At 44.4% G+C, this 25,092-nt stretch overlaps 1 protein-coding gene across 1 annotated transcript in view; it reads right to left on the bottom strand.

Moving 5' to 3' along the window:
* clmpb (CXADR like membrane protein b) overlaps nucleotides 1-25,092 on the bottom strand; it is a 77,604-nt gene that overhangs the window by 51,327 nt on the left and 1,185 nt on the right. The window lies entirely within an intron of this gene.

The following is a 25,092-nucleotide window of genomic DNA, read 5'->3' as shown; positions in this document are numbered from 1 at the left end:
TGATCAATGGCAGGGCGAGAAGATGGTGGGGGAGGGTTACAAGGCCAGGAGCCTGCCGGGGCTAGAGTCCTTGAGACGCATGCACGCATAAACAGATCACGCAACACACACACAAGGGCCGTGTTGTAAATAACGCCCATCAACCTGTGTTTTAATCTGCTTCAGGGACGCATGGGCGCTCCCTGTGATGCTAACAGGCCATCCTTCATCGGTCAGGTGGTCGAAGCATGGCCGCATAGACCGAGAAGGTAAACGATCAAGCCCTCTAGTTGACCCCTGAGGCCTGATAGTGACACGTTAGCAACATGCTGCACCATAAAGCCAGGATGATATAGCCAAGGGGCTAAGAGGAAGTAACAACCTTGACTCCAGACGTATTAGAAAGATAAATTAGGACGGTGGACAAGCAGTTAATTCAATCTATCTTCGCTCTACTATTGGTTAAACTTCAATTTACGTTCAGTATAGCTGATTATGCACATTGAGGGGGGAGAGACAGTCAGTATTATGCGGGAGCCTCTGCTGAGATGATTGCAAAGATCCAACGGATGCCAATACAGCGAGAAAGAGCTGCACTCAAGACAGTGATTGGTAATTGCCGTGATTAAATTCTGTTTTTCCATTCCGCTAGTCGAGACATGGTTGTTTATTTCATAAGCGCATGTTAGAGAAATATCATAGCTCTGTAATAAAATAACATAATTCCTTGGGGTAGAGGAGAAAAAAAAAGCTCTTTGACATTTTATATTAAGGCATACCATTAGTTTGTAGAGAAAGGGGGATGGAAGAGGAAGAGAAAATGGCTGATGGTTGGATATAATGACTTCATGGGAATGTTTGATGGGGTCGGGCTGGAGCTGGACAGAAAGAGGGCTCGGCTTAAGACCAGGTTGCACACTGTGCCAAGGAGAAAGCTGCCTCGAGACTGCCAAGGTTTTTCACATCTTGCCGCATGCTGCCTTACCATATTCCGTGCATGTCCACAAACATCTGGTCCAACCCGGCCCGGCCCATCAGTGAGGGAGAAACCGGATTCCTCCATCCCCCGGGCCCCTCATTTAGTGAATCCATCGAGGCTTTCACAAGCTTCTCCGAAGGTTGGAAACTCATCGTCTTTTCCTTTCCATGTCCACATACCATCTGAGTCCCCGAACCTTTCTCCTCTAACAAAATGGTTTCGGACTCTTTAGAATCCACAGCAAAGACAATTATGACACATTATATTGTTTTCATTTAAAGTGGACCCATCATGCTACATTTGAATAATATATTGTAGAGCCATACCTACACAAAACATGTCTGTGACGTTTCTTTTTCAAAATACCAAACAGATCACCCATTGTAGCCATGCCTCATACTGCTCAAACGCCTCTTTTGAAGCCCTGTTAGAGAAACGCAGATCTTGGGTCCTTAGCTTGAAAAAAAAAAAAAGAGGAGGCGGAGCTAATGCCTGATCAGAATTCTACCGGAGATAAAGTAAAATTCTGCTGTGATAAAACGCCATCCTGTTCTAAACCACATCAAGGATTAATTCTGAAACAGTATGGAGCTCAAATGCTTTTTCTCTTGCGGGTTTATCACAAGGTGAGTTCTTTTTTTATTTCCTGCTTTTTAAACACATGTGCTCTCCAGTGCAGGTTAGCTCTGAGTGTTAGCGAGGCTTGCTAATGTAAACAAAGACGAGATTACGCCCAAAACACGTCAGGCATTGTTTCTGAGAGCAACTTTCTGTGGGTCCACCGACGTCACAGCGGATGGAAATCTGTATCCGCTCGTGTACACCCGTTTTTAAAAGATTTGGGTACGGAGGAAAAGAGAGAGGCTTTTATATTCTGATGCTGCTTGAGTTCCCCAACGCACAGAGGACACATATTTATGTATAAAAGACATCACAAAGTGCATTTTGCATGATAGGTCCGCTTTAATAAATGGAGCTGGATTTTAATGTACTGTGTTGGATATGCAGTTCATCTGAATTGCTAATTCAACAAAATAAAAAAAACGTAACACAAAGCAGCATAAAGTACAAGAGGAGATGATTAACACTGATGGGGAATAGTTCTTGAATAAAAGAAAACACAAAATAAATAAAACCATGTTGATTGCACGCCAGAGGGTTTAATATCGCTGTCATCAAGGGATTCACATTTCCTCCTGATTTGCTAGATTGTTAGCAGCTTTATTGTGATTAGCAAATTAGCGGCTATGCAGATGAGGTGGAGCCGAGGTGTCAAAAATCCTCCAGCTTCCAGCAAACCAACGCAAACTAACTGTCATATATGCAAAGCTCGATCTGGTGCACCTCCAGGGCCTCATGCTTCCTCCATTTTATTTGTGCTGCAGACATGTTTCATTTCTGCCTTCAAACAGAGTATTATATTGGGGGTAAAAGCCCAACAGAGAGACAAAGTAAGGAGCTATTTTGAGAAAGTGTTTTATTGACCAGAGCTCTTGTGATCTCTGCTTGTCCTGAAAAAGGAACAGCACACACCTTGAGCTGAGTGTCATGTTTCCCTCAGAGATAGGCAGGGATGAAACAGCACACACCTCGCTCTGTTCACCTCTGATGCTGGTCCTCCATGGCTCTCTCCGTGAGTCAAAACCACTTCTCACTCACTAAATCATGTCATAATCAGTCATGTCTGAATCTTAAGCTTTGCTGTTGTTGTCCTTTTGTGTGCCCTGCTAATTTTCAGTGTTGCAATGGCATTTGTAAAAAGGAGCTTTGGTAAATGGTGTGTTTACTGATTAGGATGCAGGAGGAGCTGCTTACCAGATGTATCCATTTAAGACAGATTAATGCCCTCAAATACCCTTTTTTCCACACAAATGAGTTCCACTCACCCTTTCTATGGCCAGTGTGGCAGTGTGAGGGATGCCAAGCTCAATCTGAGGGTAATGGGGGAGGTGTCTCTCTTACTCAAATGGATCATTGCGCTCCAGCTCCCAGGGTGGAGCAAGAGATAATTTGTAGGGACAGCGAGAGTCTCAACGAAGACACTGATGTAGTTGAATTGTCCCGGTCCCAGACAGATGCACTTTAACTCACACGAAGGGACAGGGTTAACTAATGCCATCTTAGCCCCACCAAAAGCAAATACATCCTAAGGGTCTAGTACATCAGCTTTTTTAAAACCCCAACTCGGATTATAGTACCTGTGGTCCTTTGTGGGCATCACAATTGGAGAAAATACATATTAGACCGACCAAAGACATGGTTAAAATGTACACCCCAGCGCGTGCACTACGCTCTGCATCAGCCGACTCGCTGGACCCTCGCTGCGAGGGGGACCCAAGTTCCCATCAGCAAAAACACGTGGGTTTGCTATCCTGGCTCCAAAATGGTGGAATGAGCTCCCCATTGACATCAGGACGGCAGAAAGCCTGCACACCTTCCAGACTGAAAACTCATCTCTTTCGACTCCACCTCGAGCGATAGAATTACTAACAAAGAACTATTAACAGAGCACTTATATACTAACAAAGGACTGGCTTACCTATAGCCAGTTGAGTAGCACTTGAAATGCTTGGCTCTTTGAAACCTGATGTTCTTACATGATTCTGTTTTCTTCAAGGTTGTGTCTTCCTGGTCGAATGCACTTATTGTAAGTCGCTTTGGATAAAAGCGTCAGCTAAATGCAATGTAATGCAATGTAACCAAGAGAGGTCAGCCAGGCTGTTAAACAAGCTAATTAACATAAACTCTAACAGTCCTCGAGGATGTGTGGGGAGGCAACGTTTAACACTTAAAACCATTAAGAGACCTCCATCATCAGTGTGTCACACTTCACTGTGCTGGAGCTCAGAGATGACCAACAAGAGCTCCATCTGGCAAAAGCCACAAGAACTTAAGTGATAAGGATCGGTTCCCACACTGGCCACTTTCAACATGGCTTCATCCTCATCATCATCACATGTGATTGGATAAGCGCTTAGAGATGTCCAGCTCCTTATCCTATCACCATATCACCCTATCACGTGCAATGTGTTGGAGCACTAGTCAATAGAAGTGTGAGTGTTACAAAGTGATGTCATGTATGTTACAGAAGGAAACAAAGGAGTCCAAAGGAGGCATTTCAGACACGGGGAGAGAGAAACTCCCTCTGGGGCGAACTTTGAGATTTGAGTCTTTGCAGACCATTGACATGCACACAAACCTCTATAACACACCACAGAAAGCACCCTAAAAGCATACTAAGGCCCCTCTAAGCAATGGGCTGTAATAAGCCGCCTCTAGCACACACCTTTTTTTCTCTAATGAAATTCTCTGTAATAATTAATTTCAGTCTGGTCGATGCAGTCACTTTGGAGAAACTGTACATCAGCTCATCTTCCCTCCTCCCCGCTTCCCACCGAGCCAGCACGCAGAATTGGAAGTGATAAAATATTTAGATTGGTTCAACTCCTTCATCGCCGCTTGATGATTCCCTCTGCTCCCTTGTTGATTCCCTCTGCTTGCTTGTTTAAAGGAACCTTAGTCAGGCAGAGCTCAAAAGGTTTGTTTACCAGACTTGCGTGGCCATATGAAGCGGAGATGAAGAAACCCTGGGTGGCAACTTTACATGAGAGAGAAATCCAGAAACAAGGAAAGAACGGAGTACTTCAAAGTTCTGCTGAATTCCGTTTGCTCTACCTCCAGAGGCCAGCTGCACAAACAACCAGGAAACTGTTTAGCAAGCACAAATGTGGCCCTGGATATGAGCGGGAGAACAACATCGGGGATAAAAGCCTTTTATTTTGTGAGCTTTTGCGGCTTCCGTGCTTCATCCCCACGATGAGTCCAAGGTAAACACACCTCCTGCAACCTGCTGCGTAATTCTCCCAGTCCACAGCCGAAAGGGGGAAACGTTACTTATTCAAACCCAGTGTGTAGTTTACACCTCCAGACATTTAAAAAAAGTTGAAACAACTATCTTAGTTTCAGCCCAGTTGTTCCACACACATTATATCAGAGGTTGCTCGCCAAGAATCCAAAAGAAACTCAAGATCTTCATTTTCAGACACAGTTGTTGTTCAGGTTCAGGTTATTTATTTGTACCCGTAGGTAGATGTTTGCAGAGAAAAAGACAAGGGCTCCATCCTGACACTAAAAACAAACACAAACAACAGACACATCTCTAATAAAGGACTAGTAAAAGTACAAGTATACCCTGCTCAACCAAATCTCAAAATATTTAAAAAACATTTTAAGAAGGAAAACACTGACATTCAAAATTCACAATTAAATAAATAAATAATTGATATTGATTATACATTTGAAATACACTGACATCACTGCCATTTCATTTCACAATCACTTTCTGATGTTGAATTCTAGCCCTCATCCAAAGTGAAATACAGCTCTTCCCAGGCGATCTGCTCCAATTTCACTTTAAACAAATGTATCATTCATGCATTTCTTTGCTTAAAAAGCACCTTTAGGTTTTCTGATCCGCAACCATTTTGAACATACACACATACTATAAGTGCAATTCTAATCTTCTGGATCACGAAGTCATACATCCACACATTTCTGAAGGAATAATCACCAGGAGCCAGAGCCAATAAAAACACGGGCGTCATATAAAATGCAGCACACCCGTCTCAGAAAAATAATATATGGTCTGTGTTGGAAACGCCAATAATGGTGTTTGTCCTGGCTTTGGAGATTTCATATTCGGGCTCGGTCATTTGCAAATCTGTGGGAGAGAAAGACAGGAATCACACACACACGCACGCACGTGCGCACGCACACACACCCACACACACTTGCCCCCCAATGATTATAAGCCTGACTTCATACGTGATGGAGGCGCTCCGGGCGCTCCAGGTGTCTTTGATTGCACATTAAGTCTGTTTATTATGACTGACGGAGAGCTTCACAACAGGAACGGCTAAACCCTCTCAAACATCTGCACTATTTCATCATTTATATCCTTTTAAGTGGCTCTTTGTTTATTTTTCTGCCCCACATTTATTCCCTCTTCTTCGTCCTCTCTCTTCTTCCTCTCTCCCTCTTCATCTTCCATGTTTTTCTAGCCTCTTTTGCCTCATGCTTGTGGAATCTGCTCCACAGCCAAAGCTTGAAACAGGCGTTGTCCCGTAAAGATTCGGACTAATAAAGTCTTAAAGTTAAAGGTGTCTATCTAAATATCTTCTCTAATGACTCCATCACACATGTAGGCTTTCAATCCGCGGGAATATCATTAAGCATTGTTTCTAGGATACATAATCGTTGGGTGCGTGTGTCGCAAAAAGCGTAACAAAATGTAATAAAGAATTGTTTAAGCAGTTGCCAATTTCTTCTCTTCCATCAACACTGTGCTGACTCGTTGGGCAGCTGTTTCTTGTCTGATCTCATTTGATCAGACACCAATATTTTGTCTGTACATGTGTGATGCTTGGCTAACTTGAGACGGACAATTTTAATCATTAAACATTAAACATTTAACCAAGTCAATTTTTAAGCATGTACACATTTGACTGAACTCCAGCCGATTTATTGTGAATATTTGCTGGTCTTAGTTTTCTGTTATAGTACATTTCATTTCTTTGCATATTCCCCATGTTGAAAACATTCACATGAGGAATATATATTGTAAAATGTGACTTTCCTAATTGATTGATATTTTAAAGACCAAAATATCATTTGAAAAACTAAATCTGCTGATTAGTTCATGAAGCATTGCAACCTCAGCTAAGTTACCACTATCTGTCATAATATTACATCATTAGTAACAATATATTACATTTAATATTTGTATTTGGTTCATTTCATTTTACTCAATTGTATGTGTGTTGTTATATTTTCTTATGTCTTTTTATTTTGTCATTCATGTTTGTTTGTGTGAATATACTGATATACTAATAGACTCTCAGTGTCAATTTCAGTTGATATTTACCCGATTTGGGTATTTAAACAATAATAATAAATATTGCTTGCTCAGCTCACATGAAGAGTTTGCAGGGTTAAAACTCACTTTACAACCAACATCCACTGACTGTCTTTTATCTCTAATTGCAGAGCAGAGCACACATTCAAGGATGAGGTAAAGACCTAAATCATAGTGTGCTGTAATGCCTCTCAATCCCATGGTCTCCAATGTATCACACTGTGGAGAAAAGAGAGGAACAACGACTCTTTTTCACGAGTTGCTGATCAAATCCCGCCATAGAAATACAAATAATTAACACTAAGTACTAAATTGGGTATATCATTTTTGAATCAGGCAAATATGTCTACTACTTTTCCTTCTTTTACCAACAGCGGCTCACATGCCACGAGAGGATAAAGCAGAAGAGAGTGGTTCACCCAGACAGGAGAAGGCTAATGGTCGTGCTAATGCACTGAAAGACCTGCACGCTAATACATCGATAAAAACAAATAATCATAAATTCAGACTTTCATAACACATTGACATTGGCATGGATGTGCGAATATGCTATGCTGTCCTGAGCTGAAATGCAGAGTTACAACAACAAAAAAACACACACACACACACACACACACACACACACACACACACACACACACACACACACACACACACACACACACACACACACACACACACACACACACACACACACACACACACACACACACACACACACACACACACACACACACACACACACACACACACACACACACACACACACACACACACACACACACACACACACACACACACACACACACACACACACACACTCACTGTCACTTGGAAGCAGATTAATCGCTCCCTTTTCTCGCCTCCACTAAATTAAAATACTTAACTCGTGATTTACGATAGCCTGATTTGCTGACTTTAAGGGATACATACAGCTTTGCCCCTGAAACACACACACGTCCATTCACTTACACAGCCCTTTTTGCACATCCCCAAATCTCTGTAGTATAATATCTGTGGAACATCTGTCCGTGCATGGTGCAGTAGTAAATAACGCATCCCCTTGAAGGGAGGGACATGCTAATGAAGTCGATCGTATGCCTCTGCACTGCGTAACTCAGTGGCCGGCCGCAGCGTGGGGCTCCTGCTCACCGGGGCTCTCGCTCTGATACTGGCTTATACTGCGGCGACACAGATCCGTCGATGAATCAGAGAGGTCACGCCGCTTTCAACTTGCGCGTGCTCTCATCTCACTTTCCCCCTCGCTCTCAGATAGCTTTGAACGCAGTCATTAGAAACCCACTGACAGGACAGAGGGATGCAGACGACAGATTATCTCCAGTGTAGGGGCCCTCCCTCTGAATGCGTGCCGCGCGATATCTTCTTGATGTCTCTGTGGCAGAACATTGTTCCCCAGTTTGGAAAATGAGGTAAATCGGATTCAGAAAACAAGTGGATTAACTTAATCACCCTTCGGCTTTGACAATGACCTTCGCTTCTGAGGCATAATAAGGATTAGTTAGAAGTGAAAGGACATATGCCATGCAGAAGAAAAAGATTATATTTCTCCCATGACAGCATGACTGAAACGTGCTATTCACTGTTCCTTCATCGTGAGAGGCTGAGATAAGAGTCTGTGGAGCAGTGCATCATAATGCTTGGCTGTGGTATTCAAAAGAAAAGTGTTGTTTTCTCAGATAGAAAACCGCATTTAGTGTACATAAGATTAAGATGGACTTTTATTAATCCCTCGTGGGGAAATTGTTTCTCTGCATTTGACCCATATAGTGTTAGGAGCAGTGTGCTGCCATTTTGTACAGCACCCGGGGAGCAGTGTGGGGAACGGTGCCTTGCTCAGGGACACCTCGGTAGCACTTGGTCTTGCCGGGACTTGAACTGGTGACCTTCCAGTTGCCAAGGCAAGTCCCTATCGACTTCGCCACCACCGCTGGTATAAATATACCATCACTGAAACAAGAAGGGACCGTCTACATTAACATTAGAGCTATTGATTCCAGCTTGCATACATTCTCCACGATTCCAGTCATCATTGGGGGGGGGGGGGGGAAATGGCCTAATATTTCTTATGGCCCATGCTACATTATTGATCCTCGGTACAGGAAGGAAGTTATTCTCAGGGCTGTATGAAAGACAATCCAGCACCGTGTGCACCACAGCACAGCGGCTCAATAGGACGTCAGTCGACAAGGTCATGCAAATTAATAACAGGCTTTGACCTTCGGCCTGACCTATGGGGAAGGTGAGGTCAGGTGGGAATACGAGGTCTCCCGGCACGCTGCTAGAGGAACATGGAGGAAACGCGATCTCCGATGGAAGAGGACGGATGCGAATTGATCTCCAGCGTCAGACGAGGCTGATCAATGGGCCACCGAGCCGCCGTGTCCTAACAGGATGCTTCAGCTCTGGAAACGGATCCTTCTTAAAATAAAAAAGACAGATATGGAGAAGAGACGGAGAGGGAGAGAATGTGCTGACGTGGGTTCAGTGAAGGACGCGGCTGTCCGTCGCTGTTGTTGTTGGGATCAGGATTTATGCTATTGTTGCTTTTGTCTGCGGCAGAGGTTATCTATGAAAGGAGGCTTACTGGGGGAAATCTGTCTGTGTGTGTGTGTGTGTGTGTGTGTGTGTGTGTGTGTGTGTGTGTGTGTGTGTGTGCACATCTGCTGACGCATCAGTAGGGTTGTGTGTGTGCTGAGTGTGTGTGTTTATCTCTGTGTGTTCGAGTGGCATGACTGATCAGCAGCTGTTTGAGTTGCGGACATGGGAGGCAGGTAGGGGGGAAACATGCTGCAATCCCTCAACTCGTCCTCATATTCCTCTTCCTGTGTCCCCTCTATGCCTCTCCCCTAACAGTCCATGACATAACAGCATTCACTTTCTCTGGAAGTATGAACTGTGATTGTTCAATCTGGTTGTTTACATCAGTAATTGTCCTCAAAATATCAGCAAAATAATCCATTTGCCAATTCCACACACATCCACGTACTGATACACGTATTATACGCAACACATGTCTTTCTAACTAAAGCAAAAGAGTGTGTAGCATTTGGGCTGCTGAACGGAAGCAGCACACACTGATCTGAAACTGAAACCAGACTTATTTGTCTTCCTTATTCCCTCATCTCCTACAAGACTGCACAACATGCCATGACACCTTTAACTCAGCAGTGTTTCCTCAATGTGTTAGTGCTGTCCTGCACAGGCGAATTCCTGCAGAGATTTGGCGCCACACACACACACACACACACACACACACACACACACACACACACACACACACACACACACACACACACACACACACACACACACACACACACACACACACACACACACACACACACACACACACACACACACACACACACACACACACACACACACACACACACACACACACACACACACACACACACACACACACACACCACTGGGTCACGAAGCAGCAACAGTGACTTGGCGGTAAGGCGTAGGCATTTCTGATTCAGAGGCGAGCGTTAGCGGATCGCCTGGGCCGTTTAATGCAGTTACTCATGCTGACTCACCCTGTACATTAAGCGGGGGAGAGGGCAAAGAGAGACCGCTGTACGCTCGTAAAGAGGTCCCCCTTTTTGTCCTGCTGCTTAAGTATTTTGCACCACCCAACACCTGTCACAACAATGTTGTAACACAAAACTGTGCAATATACCCTTAGGTCATAACGCACTGTAATTCTGCAGCTACTTCCATTACTTTGACCTTGTTTCACTTTTATTTGTTTATAATGCTGCTACTTACCTATTTATTCTTGTATTTATTTTATAACAATGTTTAAATATGTACGCTCACTTTACTACATACTGTTCACTTTTCTAAATACTGTTTTATACTGTTATATTTTGTCTCTATCAGCGCCGTCTCTTTGCTGTAACTGTGTGAATGTCCCCTCTGTGGGACTAATAAAGGAATTCTGATTATGACTCTGTCCTCCACCCTTTCCAAGGTTATCCAGCAGGGGGATGGGGGTAGGAGGGTGCAGCGTTGGGGGCAGGTAGGGAGGGTCTGAGAAGGTGACAAACCGCTAAAAGCAGCTTCACTAAAACAACGTGGAGAAGCGAGGGCCCTTCAGTAGAGCTGGCTCTGATTAGCAATCTGTCCCGGTGGATGCGGTGTGTAAAGCCGGCGGCGGGGTGCGGAGACTGTTTGAGGGATTGTTACTGCACCGTCTAAGCTGGCTGTTTTGCTGAGAGGGGGGGGGGGGGGGGGGGGGGCGACGACACCAGGGGTGGATGCACCATTTTTCTAGTCAAAAATGAGCCCAATGTCACTGTGACAGCAGTGCTCCTCTGAGGGCACCACGGGCCAGGGGGGAAATGATGGATGAGTCGCCAAGCAGCCTCTCCTGCTTCATCACTGCACACACACACACACACACACACACACACACACACACACACACACACACACACACACACACACACACACACACACACACACACACACACACACACACACACACACACACACACACACACACACACACACACACACACACACACACACACACACACACACACACACACACACACACACACACACACAGAGAGAAATACATACTATAAAAGGTATACTCACACGATGACAATGCAAACCCTGCAATATGTTCACACAAAGGTATCTAGGGAAACACACTTCCTGTATGCATACGCACGCACACACACACACACACACACACACACACACACACACACACACACACACACACACACACACACACACACACACACACACACACACACACACACACACACACACACACACACACACACACACACACACACACACACACACACACACACACACACACACACACACACACACACACACACACACACACACACACACACACACACACACACAAATATGCTCACACCAGGCGCTGTGGGGATTCACACAAACACATGCATGTGCACACACGCTTTGAGTGATTTATTTGTGTCCACATGAGCTATAATTAATCACCGGGATATAAAGACTCTGGACGCAGATATCTACAGCGGTTGCCAGTTTGACGTCGCACACACTCTTACGCACAAATGGAACACACACCAGTGGGTTCATTATGACTGCGGGCCGGGCTAATGCCACGGGATCATTGACAGATCCTCTCTCTCTGCCTCTCCCCTCTTCTCTCTGACCCAGAAGCATCAGCGCGCTGCCATGCAGGGCACCCTGCAGCGTTTATTCCTTCTATGACCGCGCAGTAGCCTCCAATAAGGCCCTGGGGTCATCCTGATGCTAATACCCCACCTCAACAGATCCATTCATCCCCCCGCATATCCCAAGCCCACCATGCACCACCAGTAATGAGGGTTAGGGGGATTACATGCAGAGGCAATTACTTAAAGTGCTGATTACCTGCAGAAAATGATAGCTAGTGATACAGCTGGAATAGTTAATTTACACCACACTCCTATGAAAGCTCATACAATCTACGAGATGTATCCACTACTCAGATGCCACAGTTGTACTGAGCAGTGCAATAACTCTGAAGCATCTGTGATCTGGTTACTGCATATTTACAGTAACTGCAACAGATTACAGATGTCGTCTTTTTGGAATCAGATTACTGTAATTCCATTACATCTAATCAAATACTCCTACTCTGCCGTGCTGAGCTCACGGAGAGCAGCTGACTGTCCTGATGCAGATGCAGGTCTATGCGGACGGTGAAGGAGAAATATGTCCGGCCTCTGGTGAGCAAAAGCGGTAATCCATCACGTCCTGGAAATCTGTCCGAGCTCCATCCGCTCAGACCCGTCGTCTCATAAGCGGGTGAGGGGATTGGGAAGAGACAGGACAGTAAGAGAAAGGGCTCATAAACATATTCCCTCAGGATAAGGGGGCGATGGCATGTACAATCCGCCAGCGTGGTGTTGGAGGAAAGATGTCTGGCCTCTTAGATTGATAGACTAAGCTTCTGCGGTTGTAGTGTTTTTCCTGCAGCACACTACACAGTGGTGTATGGCTATGATTACTTGTAGTCCATCCACGGCTGGGAGGGGATGGCGGCTACAGCCTAAATATTAGGATTAATGACCCTGCTGGTCACTCAAGTGCAACATCATTCATACTTCCATTGCATTCCCATGCTATGTAGGCAAACAATGGCAATACCCAGCACATCTGGGGCCGGCACAATGTGTTTAGCTCTACTATGGAATACAATGCTGGGGCTTTAAGTCAAACTACAGGTGAAGTAACCAAAAAAAAATCAATTTGTAAAATAACAAAGGCTTTCAAATCCTATGTTCTGCTGTCGCTGAGTTGCATGCCGACGATAATGTGTGCAATAACACCTCAAAATGTCCGCCCACTGTACAGGCGGGGGGCTGAATGTCTGTCCTCCCCCCGCCTATAACCACCACTCTCTATTTCATGAGATCATTTGGCGAAGGTGATTATATATGCAGTTAGACGTAGACAATGGAGAAGTGAAGCAAGAGGAAATGAAGGAGATGTCAGAATGGCCGGTGCTCTAACTGGCTCGCGAGAAAACCTCCGTGCAACACGATAACTTTCATTAACGGCCCGTCCACACGGCGGCGTGCGTCGACGCTTGCCGGCGGGCGTGTCTGAAACTCCACCAACAACCAATCACATGAATCTCCCGCCCCTGACACACAAGCAGCGGTTTGATTGGCTCGAGCTTGTACTGGCATATGATTCGATTGGCTGACGCTTCTGCCGAGGCGTCAAAAGTTGAACATTGCTCAACTTTTGCAGCGAGCCGCGCCAGCAACGCTCCACGTCGCTTCCCACGACGCAGTTCGGCGAAAAGTGACGTCACCCCATTCAAAGTGAATGGTGATCAAAAATGTGCTGCCGCTGTCGCTTTGTTATTTCGCTGACGAACCACGCATGGTACAGCTAACAGTCGACACAAGGGTACTAACTTGCATGCCAATGAAATCGTCTCTTTAAAACACTTTGCAGGAGCAGCGGACAGTATTGACATCACTATAGTCTATCTGTCTTCACTGATAGCCTGAGCTAAAGGACAGCACTGGTATACACCACAGATTAGTCATATCATATGTCCAGAGCTGCAACAGCATGTATTACACTGTGACTCTAACACATTAGTTCAAATGCAACACAGGAGGCTTTGATTGTCTTGTTCTGCCGCCACAATGTGAGCCGAATATCGAATGGAAAAGTCCTTTGTCAGTGAAACGCCATGTGAAAAGCTTTTTCTCAAATATGCGGAGCAAAACGATTAAGTCTGGTTTGAGTTAAAGAAAAGTGCTTCCTGTGTTATTTAGTATATCTTGCAGTAAAGCAATGTAACCTGTGGTGTCCGGTGTCAGTAATTCAAGCCGGCGGCGACCACACATGCTCGGTGGTCGCTGCAGACCATTGCGAACTGTGCACTTTCCCCTGCGTCCTTGCCACTATGCATCTTAGTGTCCTGTAACTGAAAACCATCAGCTCTGTCATTCTCCAATCCTGCCACTTTGGAGGCATCCGTGTCTCACACCGAGGTAGGAAATCTCTCCGTATTGATCTGCTCAAATGGCTAAAGCAGATATGTTAAAGCAGACAGTGTGTAAAGGAAGCTATAGTGCCCACTTTGTTCCTTTTTACTTAAACACGCTATAATGTATACATGTCTGTTTGCTTTTAAGGCTGCACACATACGCTATGAATCTCTTCTGATAAGCCACATACTGCACAGGAAGCTTCCGAAGACAGGCATTGATTTCAAGCAAATCTGTCCTGACATCTCCACTTTCTGGTTCGCTATACCGTTCCACAGCTAATGAGCAGCCGTCTTTATTCCCCGCCGAGTGAGACGTTCTTTTTCCTGCCTTGTGTCAGGAAACACCGGCGATTCATTACCAGGGAGAAGAGACGGAGGAGGGGGGAAAAAGGAGTATGATGTTTAAGCCTGAGCTTTAAGACAGACAACGATGTCCTCTAATCCCTTCTGAGCAGCCGTAAGCCATCCGTTATCGCTCGTTAGAATTGTGCATCCCTTAAATACATTAACTTAGGCCCTAATGCTGGGCCCTTTTGTAGGACACAGCAGCTTCTCACCGCAGCCAGCCACTAGGCTAAGAGGTAGGACACATGCTAATTGCAGTCACTTCATTGGGTAACAAGTGTGTGTTTTCTAATGTGTGCACAGCACGGCAATCAACGGTATCCTGGAAAGCTCTTGAGGAAATTCCGCGCTTTCCCTCATTCATGTGTCAGAGGCGAAATCTGATGATAAAATCAGACATGAACACACACATTGACAGCCACTCAATCATCTATGCGTCCCTATGATTGTATATTCATATCTTGTTCTTTGTAGCTATCAGCATATAGGTGATGAAGAGAGGCATCACCTTGCTTTTCGTATAGGAGTTGAGAATCAGAGCGACAGCCACACTCCACTCACCACCGTACTTTACAGTCAACCTAAAGTGTGCACCGCTGGCCTTTAAAGGTACGGACACACCAACCCGATTATCGGCGGTGGTGGGCGTCAGGCCGACACGCCCTACTCGGATTGGTGTGTCCCGCGCCGTCAGGTCTTTTCAGCCGACCCGACGCCTTTTCGGCAGTCGGCCAAAGGCAATCGGCGAAATAAATCACTCTGATTGGCTGTTCAGCTAGCGAATCAGTGCATGAGAAGCAAAACGGAAGTGAGGGACCCAAACAAACTATTAAGAAGGCAAATCTGAGATTTCATTTAACTCCAGCTCTCGACAGGTTCGGGAAAAACCTGTGAGCTTCTCGCTGTAGAGTGAAAATGGAACGCACACGCTATTTGTTGTTTGTTTATATCACGCAGTCTGTTCTTCTTCTCTCGGTTATCACACAGTCTGTTCTTCTTCTCTCGGTTATCACGCAGTCTGTTCTTCTTCTCTCGGTTATCACGCAGTCTGTTCTTCTTCTCTCGGTTATCACGCAGTCTGTTCTTCTTCTCTCGGTTATCACGCAGTCTGTTCTTCTTCTCTCGGTTATCACGAAGTCTGTTCTTCTTCTCTCGGTTATCACGCAGTCTGTTCTTCTTCTCTCGGTTATCACGCAGTCTGTTCTTCTTCTCTCGGTTATCACGCAGTCTGTTCTTCTTCTCTCGGTTATCACGCAGTCTGTTCTTCTTCTCTCGGTTATCACGCAGTCTGTCTTCCGGTTGTAGCCTCTTTTGAATGACGAATACACACTACCGCCGCCCGCTGGTAAGGAGAGGTATTGCCACTCACGCATGCGCAGTTCGTATGTGCAACTTGGCCGTCGGCTGAAGTCTTTGCGGTGTGTTCCAGTGCGACACATGGCCAAGACGCAGAGACGCGAGGCGACGCAACAGTCGGGGTCCGTCTGTGTCAGTTCTTTGTTGTCAGATTGGTGTGTCCGGGCCTTACGGGCCCAACATCCTCTCAGTCTGTCTACCAGCAAGAGTTATTTTAGAAGCATGAATAACTCAATAAGGAAACCTGGTAGATTCCTGGTTACGTCAAATGGGCCACACAGAAATTGATTATTTTTTCAGAATATAACGCTTTCCTCCTTTGTTCTGTTACTAAAATGTCTGAAATGTGCCGTGAGGCATTAACAAATGAGTCCAGACAGTGTTTATTCTGAAATGAATGGAGTAATGCAGCGAGTAAAAAGCAATAGTCCCCCACTTCATCCCTAAACAGGGCTCTATGTGCCGCTGTGTTTACCAAAATGATGTGCAAGCAGTTGTCGCTGGGGTGCACAGATGCCGCCCACCATGGCTTCACCAAAGCTTACAAGTGGAGCACAAACATCGTTTCAATTCACTGTTTTTCATCCATGTCCATTTGCTGCGATTCAGTGCACATAGATAAATACGGCGTGATGCCGCCTGTGATCCAGAGCACTGCTAAAGGTTGCACTGACATGAGAGGACCACAACGCCTGGGCGGCCACACAACAAAGCAGGGGCTTGTTATGCATTCTGACTGCAGCATGGCTAAGATGCTTGGTGCTTGCCGAGACAGCAGATGACTTGCCTTGCTCTCTTTGCCCCTTGCAAAGCCAGTGCAGGATAGACTTAATTGCCTCATTAGCAAAAAGGCCGTCGAGGAGTCGGCCTCTTCCACATTGTTCAATGTCAAGAGTGCAACCGAGAGGAAAGGTTAATAGAGTAAACAGCCTCTCCTTCTCCTAAATGGAAACATGTTTGTTTTCTAGCATGATGGGCCAGTGGCCAGAAGCTGCTTTCACTCCACAGTGACAGCAGTGTGCATACTATTTCATCCTATCTGCACACTGCACATTTTAACCTTCATTATTGCTCATTTCTTGGTGTATAACACAGCCCGCTGCTGCTGTGTGGTAACTCCAAAAGCTGTCTTCTTTTTAAGCTTGGACAGATCCAAGAAGCAGAGTCATCATGCCAACTTTAATTATTTTAAGAGCTTGAATTTGCAAACTCTGCTGTTTCCTCCTCGACAGCGTCTTTGGACTCCAGACAGAAAATCAAGACAAATGCTAACACTCTTGATTCCCCTCTTGAAGAAAGACACACAGAAAGAGAAATATGTCAGCTGCTGAGAGAAGATGCTCCAAAGAACCCTCATGTTTAATCATTTTTGGGAGAAACTCACAACTGCCCCATCACACTTCAAAAGCATAACCGCTGTCAACCAGCAGCCACAATAAGACCATTTCACTGACAATGTGACAGCTTGGAAAGCAAGACCACACCACGACAAGCATCTCAGCAAAGTCCGTCTGTCTCTTCACTTGAGATGTGGGGATCAGTAATAGGGCGCTGACGAACTGCATGCCGGGCCAAGCTAAACAAGTGTGCAATAAAAATAAAGTAGAGGAGATGACTGAAACAAATGGAGGAAACATGCAGCTATTATCTCTAAATGAGCAGCGAGTTATGATTGGAAAGTTGTTGGTGTCATTTTGCTAGTCTCTGTGGTACACTCCATTAGGCTACTGTCGTACACAACCATATAAACAACAACAACAACAACAACAACAACAACTGCAGAATAGGCTTGTGTACAGTGTGAGTGTTTGGTTGCAGTAATAAGCGCACGCACGCACGCACTCGCGCACACACACACACACACACACACACACACACACACACACACACACACACACACACACACACACACACACACACACACACACACACACACACACACACACACACACACACACACACACACACACACACACACACACACACACACACACACACACACACACACACACACTATGGATTACTTGCAGGAGTACAATGTTAAATTACATAAACATTGTACCGTTACGTTGTGTTGTGCACTTTCATTGTTGATCCAAAGAAAGGGCTTGAATAGAGTTATACAATGGCAGAAGGGACACATTTTAAATTGTAATCTTTTATACACATTCTCTAGGTTTCTTCTTTGTTGAGGTTGTATTGTTCTGTTGTTATCTTATTGATATGCATATTTGATATTGAGGTAATCCAAAAGTAACGAAAAGGAATCAGGTCAGGTTCTTTTAATGATGTGATATTTACTGATTACATCTTTAAGGGGTAATTAGTAATTGTAACATAATTCATTTTTAAAATCACCCTCTCTACATCACTGTCACAATGTGGATGCAAAGCTAGTGCTGCCCCTCTGCTGAAGGAGACAATTAGTACATGTTCTCAAAGCACAATAAATAAGCATCGGATATATAAATGTAACTAGAGATACCTCCGGCTGTGGACCACCCTTACTTCTGGGCACATTATGATGAGCACAACAAACGAAAAAATTACAGCTACACATCTGCATGGGCAGCGTTAAGGCTCCATTTCATCAACAAGTCAAGTCTAACGAGTCGGAAAAAACAGAGGTGGTGGAAACATCTGTTCTCAACCACATTGCCGGGAAAGGGGGGGGGGGGGGAAGTGGGAGGACAACGATATCTCTTACAGAAAAAAGCTCCTCGACCTTTGACCCGATAAAGGGCTTACAGGTTTTTAATATGAAAAAGTGAGGGGGGAGGTGTTGTACAATCAGCTGCATTATATACACAATTTGTGGAGAACCTAGTACTTGATCAATGATATTCCGTTTACAATGTTTTTGCTGTAAGGACCAAATGGATGGCATTGTGGTTGGCTAATTAAACCATTTATCACACAACATCCATTGCTACAGATAAGAATGGAAACCAAATACATAGTTATTGCATTTTACAGTGAATGGCATTTACATGAGGTAGGTTTTTGATGAGCAGGGATGTCATCCATATAAAGAGCAGAATTGCATATCTTTGAATCTTTAAAGGTCAACCATACAATTGATTTTTTAGTCTCCAACTAAAATAAAATCCTTCATCGCACCGAGTATAGATTTAAATTGGACAGATGGCCGAGTCCTGACTCCAGCTATCTCACTAAGAGAGGAGAGGAGAGGATCCTCCAGATGGCGTTCAGGTCTTGTGCAGGTGACCACTTTGTCTTCCACCGATATAATCAATGGCCACTGAATTCCCTTCCTTCCAAACACCATCCATCTTCAAGTCTTTCCAGGCTGCTCGGTGACGACCAAAAGCGGCTGAAGATAAATGTTTAAAAGGGCAGAAGGGCCTCTAGTGATTAAAGCCATGAACGCTTTCGGGAAGGCTGGCAAGCAAAAGAGGAAATGGAGTGAGACAATGGAGCTCGCGGGTTCAAAACACCTAATGGAGTGTCCTGCTGGCTGCGCTAATAACCTGTTTCAAATTGAAAGGAACAGCGGGCGTCTAAACAGAGCGACGTGGAACATTTGCTCCCGTTCATCCAGTCAGCTCCTTATTGGAAAAGCAAAACAAATACATTGTTTGGTGCATCGCAAGTTGCTTTTATTAATCTGCAATCAATTTGGCGGATTGAGTTACAGCCGAGCGCCATATGGAGTGGAAGGAATAGTGATGTTTTGTGCATCGGCACCTCACTGGAATAAATCAAATAAATGTGCATTTCAGAAATTCCTTCAATGTGTATGAAAAATCCTTATTTTTCTACAATGTATGGGAAGTGGTTGCAGACAGGCTGAGAGCTGTGTTATTTTACCGTATCTTCCTCAGCGCCGCGGTATGATGCAGTTTGAATGTCCAAGTTGATATTTGGACATGATAATCAATAATCCCAGTGTGGGATAAAGCAGCGCACAGGTCGGGGTCTGACAGCTGCACCCCATGACCAATTAAAGCAACCAGTAACAGTTTACTGCGGTGTTGACAATATGTCCCTCATGGAAAATGTCAAGCAAACGTTAGCCCAGCAGTAAAAACATCAGGCTGATCGATCAATGGCTGCCGACTTGGTCAATTTTTGTAAACAGGCGTCCAGGTGGCAGAGAAAATCTTTAAATACACGGCAAGCAATGTCACACCTGTGCTGCTCGGCGGGTGCAAACGCTTTATCAAGAGTTTGCTGTTCCACCCTTTGTGTCATTGATGTAAGCGCTATGCTCAGCTGCTTGAAAGTGCAAGACACCTCAGAAATGGGGATTTTGGTTCTTGAGCTGTTTATTTTTCTTTCACGGTTAGATCGAGCAGCTGCAGAGAAAACCGAGATATACCTGGTGACGGAGACGGAGAACATAGATCAAGAGCATGTTCTGCTTAGAGAAGACAAGCATGCCGGCTTTATTCCGCGCCGCTAGTTTTCACTAAGGCAGAGAGCATTTGAAAGCAGGGCTGAGAGCACAGGCATGATAGCATCGCAGCCCCCGCCACCGATAAAACAAAAATCTATTGAAATGTTTTCTGTAAGACGAATGCATTTTGATCACCTCTGCTGTTTCTAGCCGAGCAGCACTCGATTGGTGATAGATGGAATTCCAATTCCAGCAATGTCAATAGCTGGGAAGAATTCATATCAGGACAGACCTCAGTGAGGGTGAATCAATGGGAAATAATTCCATGCTCCACCTCGCAGACAGCATCAGCGTTTATCTCGCCGTTTTGTTCATTCTTTGATCTCCTCACTGCTCACATAAAACAATCATAGACCTTGATTCACATATGTATGCACACAAGCAGCAAATCACTTGACAAGAAAATAGAAGGCTGTAATTGCACTCGCTCCATTGACTTTCAAACTGCAAATAAGGCAGAAATATTTGCTTTTGGAGGAAATAGCCATTGCTGGAGAGTAATACACGGAACAATGGGCCCAAGGTTTCAATGTCATGACCAAGGGCTTCCCATTCAGTTGGTCTTAATGTACCTGCTTTTTACACGATTTAATATGATGTATAATGGATTGGGGCATTCATGGTCATATGCATTATTCACAATGCCATATGCCACATCTTTTCACTTATCCATGTTAATGGCATTACCTGATTCAATTTCTGCTTAGGTCAGTTGGTCAGAGATCCAGAGGCAGTGGGGTCAAGTGATTCAAGAGGTCAAGGGTCATATTATCCAATGGTTCATATTGGCTTTGTCTTGTCAATCAAAATTAGCCTACATGCTTCACTATGTGTTTGTTTATGCTGATCAGCTGAAATTTAACAACTTACTCAAAATAACTTAAATTAGATACAAGTCGTTCAGACCCCTAATAATTTAACTAAAATGATATACAATCAGCAACAAATAACAAATCCTCACATTTCAGACCTTTCTGCTTAATAAATGACTTCAATCATGAATTGATTATCAAAATTGAAAGATAGATGTTGTATGTAACAATAGCGCTTTCATTCTTCAGGTTTTAGTAATCCTTCTGACTTAATGTTAAATTCTGATCAATCGCTTACAATGACCTCATTGTTAACCTTTAGAACAGCAGATAGTCGTTATTTCTATTTTTTGCACTAAATGTCTTTGTCTTTAAGGGCTGTGTGTTCTGCAGTGTACTAGTGTCCTTTGTATACTGTGCATGTGGCTCCAGTTAATGTGAATGTGAGCCTCTCCCGAACATCTGTCAAAGATTAGCAGCAAAGTGAAATAGGCAGTTCCTGTTCAAACGTTCCAAAATAATCTGGCATCAATTTTCCAAGCGAAAGGATGAACAGGGGGAGGGTTATTTGGTCAGAAACTCTACACAAACCCGGCTCTGTCTAGGCATGTGTCGACTGTTTTACAAGATGCAAGTGCCCGAAAGGCCCATGCGTGGACAGCTTGGATATGGGTGTGGCAGAAACACCAGGAGAACGATAAAGAAACAAGAGGAAGACATATTTAACAGACAGCAGATGAAATCAAGAATTCATTCCACCAACATTTTTTTTTTACCTCGTATGTCTATAAAAATCAACAAGCTTAGCCCCCTCAAGTAGCACTTACAGTACAAAGCAGGCACACTTACACCTCCAAACACTCAGCATGGCATCTAGCTTGCTGCGACAGAAAAGAAAGACTAAAAGCCTTAAAATCAATGGAACATGAAGAATCCCTCAGGTACAAAAAGAGGATGGTTTGTTATTCAGGGAAGCACGCTGTCATTCAAAGGCCGTACACATCAGGGGGAAAGCGCTTGGAAGGCAAATCAGTGTTTGTTAATGATATGGGTCAATTGTTTTGAGGGCGCCAAGACCTCTGTGCTCATCGGCAGGCCTCTTCAATCACCCCTGGTGCAGGTTTTGCATTCCACAGCGCTCTGTCCTTGCTGAGCCATTCAGATTTGCCACTTTTGCTTTGAGCAATAAAATCCTCTCTTGACGGAAATCTGTTTACACTTTGTTCTGCATGTCAAGTAGCTGACATTGTAGGTGTGGAAGGGAAGTCATTTATCTATCTGAAGCGATGCAATGCCAGCTATTTCTCTATTCTTCCCTCACAAGTGGCATCTTCACTGTACATCCTGCAGCTTGAATGGAATATCTACTGGATGCTGATCCCTTGGTGCATATATGTATTGTGGTGCTTTTGCTTCGCCTGTGTTGGAACATGGGCTGAACGTGTTGATACGTTTGCATTATGTTCGTAAAAAAACTCCTGTATTTTAATTCTACCAGCCAATAGGAGTAATTTAAAGGCTCTGTGCAAGACTCCACACCGAAGTGACAAATGCTTTGCACGGGGAAATGTGCGAAACTCATCACATGCTCTCGAAAAAAAACATGCTCAAAGCCCAGTATGTACATAGGGGATGCCACACGATAACGCTGAAGAATAATGCGCTTCGAAAAGAAGATCAAAACGAAGACTTAATGTATGGTAACTAGACGTCAAGAATGGAAATGTCTCTGGGTTTGTGGGAATGTCAGAAGTTTCTGGCTGGGTGTGTGATTCAGGCGCAAACCCATCAAGATGTCACTTCATAACCTCTGGCTCAGGAGGCTCCTGTCATCTTCACATTTCAGAGATCCTCTGCTACCCCGGCAGACATGCTAAATATAGAACGGGGACAGCATTTCTGTTTGGAGCCACCGCTCTGCTTATCTACATCTAACACTAGCAGGCGTGCACAGGAATCTCCATTGTTGTACACGTGTATGCATGCATGTAGACACAACGCACACACACGCTGACGCCCCACATGCCACTCACACTGCATTGTCTCATAGATTTAACACAAGACTCAACAAAGGGTGCAGAGGTTTGGGTCTCCCATAAAAGCTGCTCATTCTTTACAATTACATTTCTGTCAAGAGACTCTCACTGTTATTTCTTCTTTGACAGTGATTTTTAAATTCGCTCATATAGAATAATTTAATCCTGGCACAAGGACAGAGAGCCAATCCATCACGAGTCTTCTTTATCTCGCTGAATCTACCCCACTTTTTTTTTTCTTTGTGCCGTTTCTTACTTTCCATCGGCAGTTTTAGAGAAGGGAGCTGAGGAACTCTCCGTGGCAATTAATTGTGCTACTTATCTGTAATGTGAACAGTGGATATTACATCTCCTACAGATATTAAATTAGAGGATGTCTCAGGACTTGTGAGGCCAAAGCCAAATAAAAAAAGGAAATGAGCCCGTATTAATGACTATTGATTCTTTGATAATAAAACTGCCACTTCCTCTCTTTACATGGCCTCGATGTTGATCTTGAATAAATATAGGCTATAACTTTGAGAAAATGTCCTTCAGTGTGGCGCAGCTACACATCTCTCTACTCAGGGGAAAATGCTCTTTTGGCTGACTGGCAGTTATCCTGCTCGTGCACGAGAGACACATGACACAGGTTACTGGACATTCAGCCGCACAGTATCATATTCAGCTGCACAAATTGTTTTATAAAGTCATATCTTGTGACATGATAGGGGAAGAAGGAAATTCCTCACCATGGCAACAACAAGTCATAATCTAATCACAGCGTGATGGTTATTTTAAGAAAAGTGCACCATTATTGTTCCTAATAAGGAATTAAAGAATTGCATGTGTAATGTGTTCACCTTGGTGTTGCTATAGGTAAAGTATGAATTGGTTGTGTTTTTCTCGTCATCATTAAATGCTCTTTAAATATGTATAGCTTAAATCATTATCTAACACAACAGGCTGATGACCAAAAAGCCTGTTAGTATGCAGCTTTCCACTGCCGAGTCAGCTCCTTTAGTTAACGAGGAGGATCAGTGGCCCTCACTGAACACACACTGAACACACACTGTGGACACACTGGTCCACCGATGTAGGCATTACCAAGTCAGCATGTATGCAGGTCCACATAATATCTCCATCCCCTACTGCATTTTCTTTCCCACTTATCTTATTCAGGGGTCACCTGGGAACTGGAACCTTTCCCAGAATGCATTGTGCAAGGGGCAGGGCAATCTCCCGAGAGGTCACCGCGATACGCAAGTAACTGAATAATGAGGGGTAATAACGCCTTATACATTCACAATCACACAGCACAGTCCACAGCCAGCATAAGCACATAACTCCATATGTAACGGAATAAAAAAAGGAAACACAAATTATTGTTTTGATTTCTCTCCAGGCTGCAGCTCCACAAACAGCGAGCTTCACGCAGACTACAGCACGACTTCTGGACTCAAACCAAAGCAGACCAGCCGCCAGCGCACTGGTGCATTATCACTCATCCAGCCACTTTCAACCATTCATACTTGAACTCCAAACTTTTTCACACCATGCACCCTTATTCATAGTCATTTCAGACTGTGAACATTCCCATGGGAAAACGCTCTTTTATTCCCAGTGGCACCCAGCTGGGGGAATTTCACTGCAGGTGATGAGACAGCTTTAGAAGTGTGAAACCTTTTACAAGAAGTCATTTGTACACACTGTCTCACAGTGCTACATT

The sequence above is a fragment of the Pseudochaenichthys georgianus genome, chromosome 13 (genome assembly GCF_902827115.2).
Source record: "Pseudochaenichthys georgianus chromosome 13, fPseGeo1.2, whole genome shotgun sequence".
Classification (NCBI taxonomy): domain Eukaryota; kingdom Metazoa; phylum Chordata; class Actinopteri; order Perciformes; family Channichthyidae; genus Pseudochaenichthys; species Pseudochaenichthys georgianus.
This window is presented reverse-complemented; position numbering and strand designations above follow the sequence as displayed.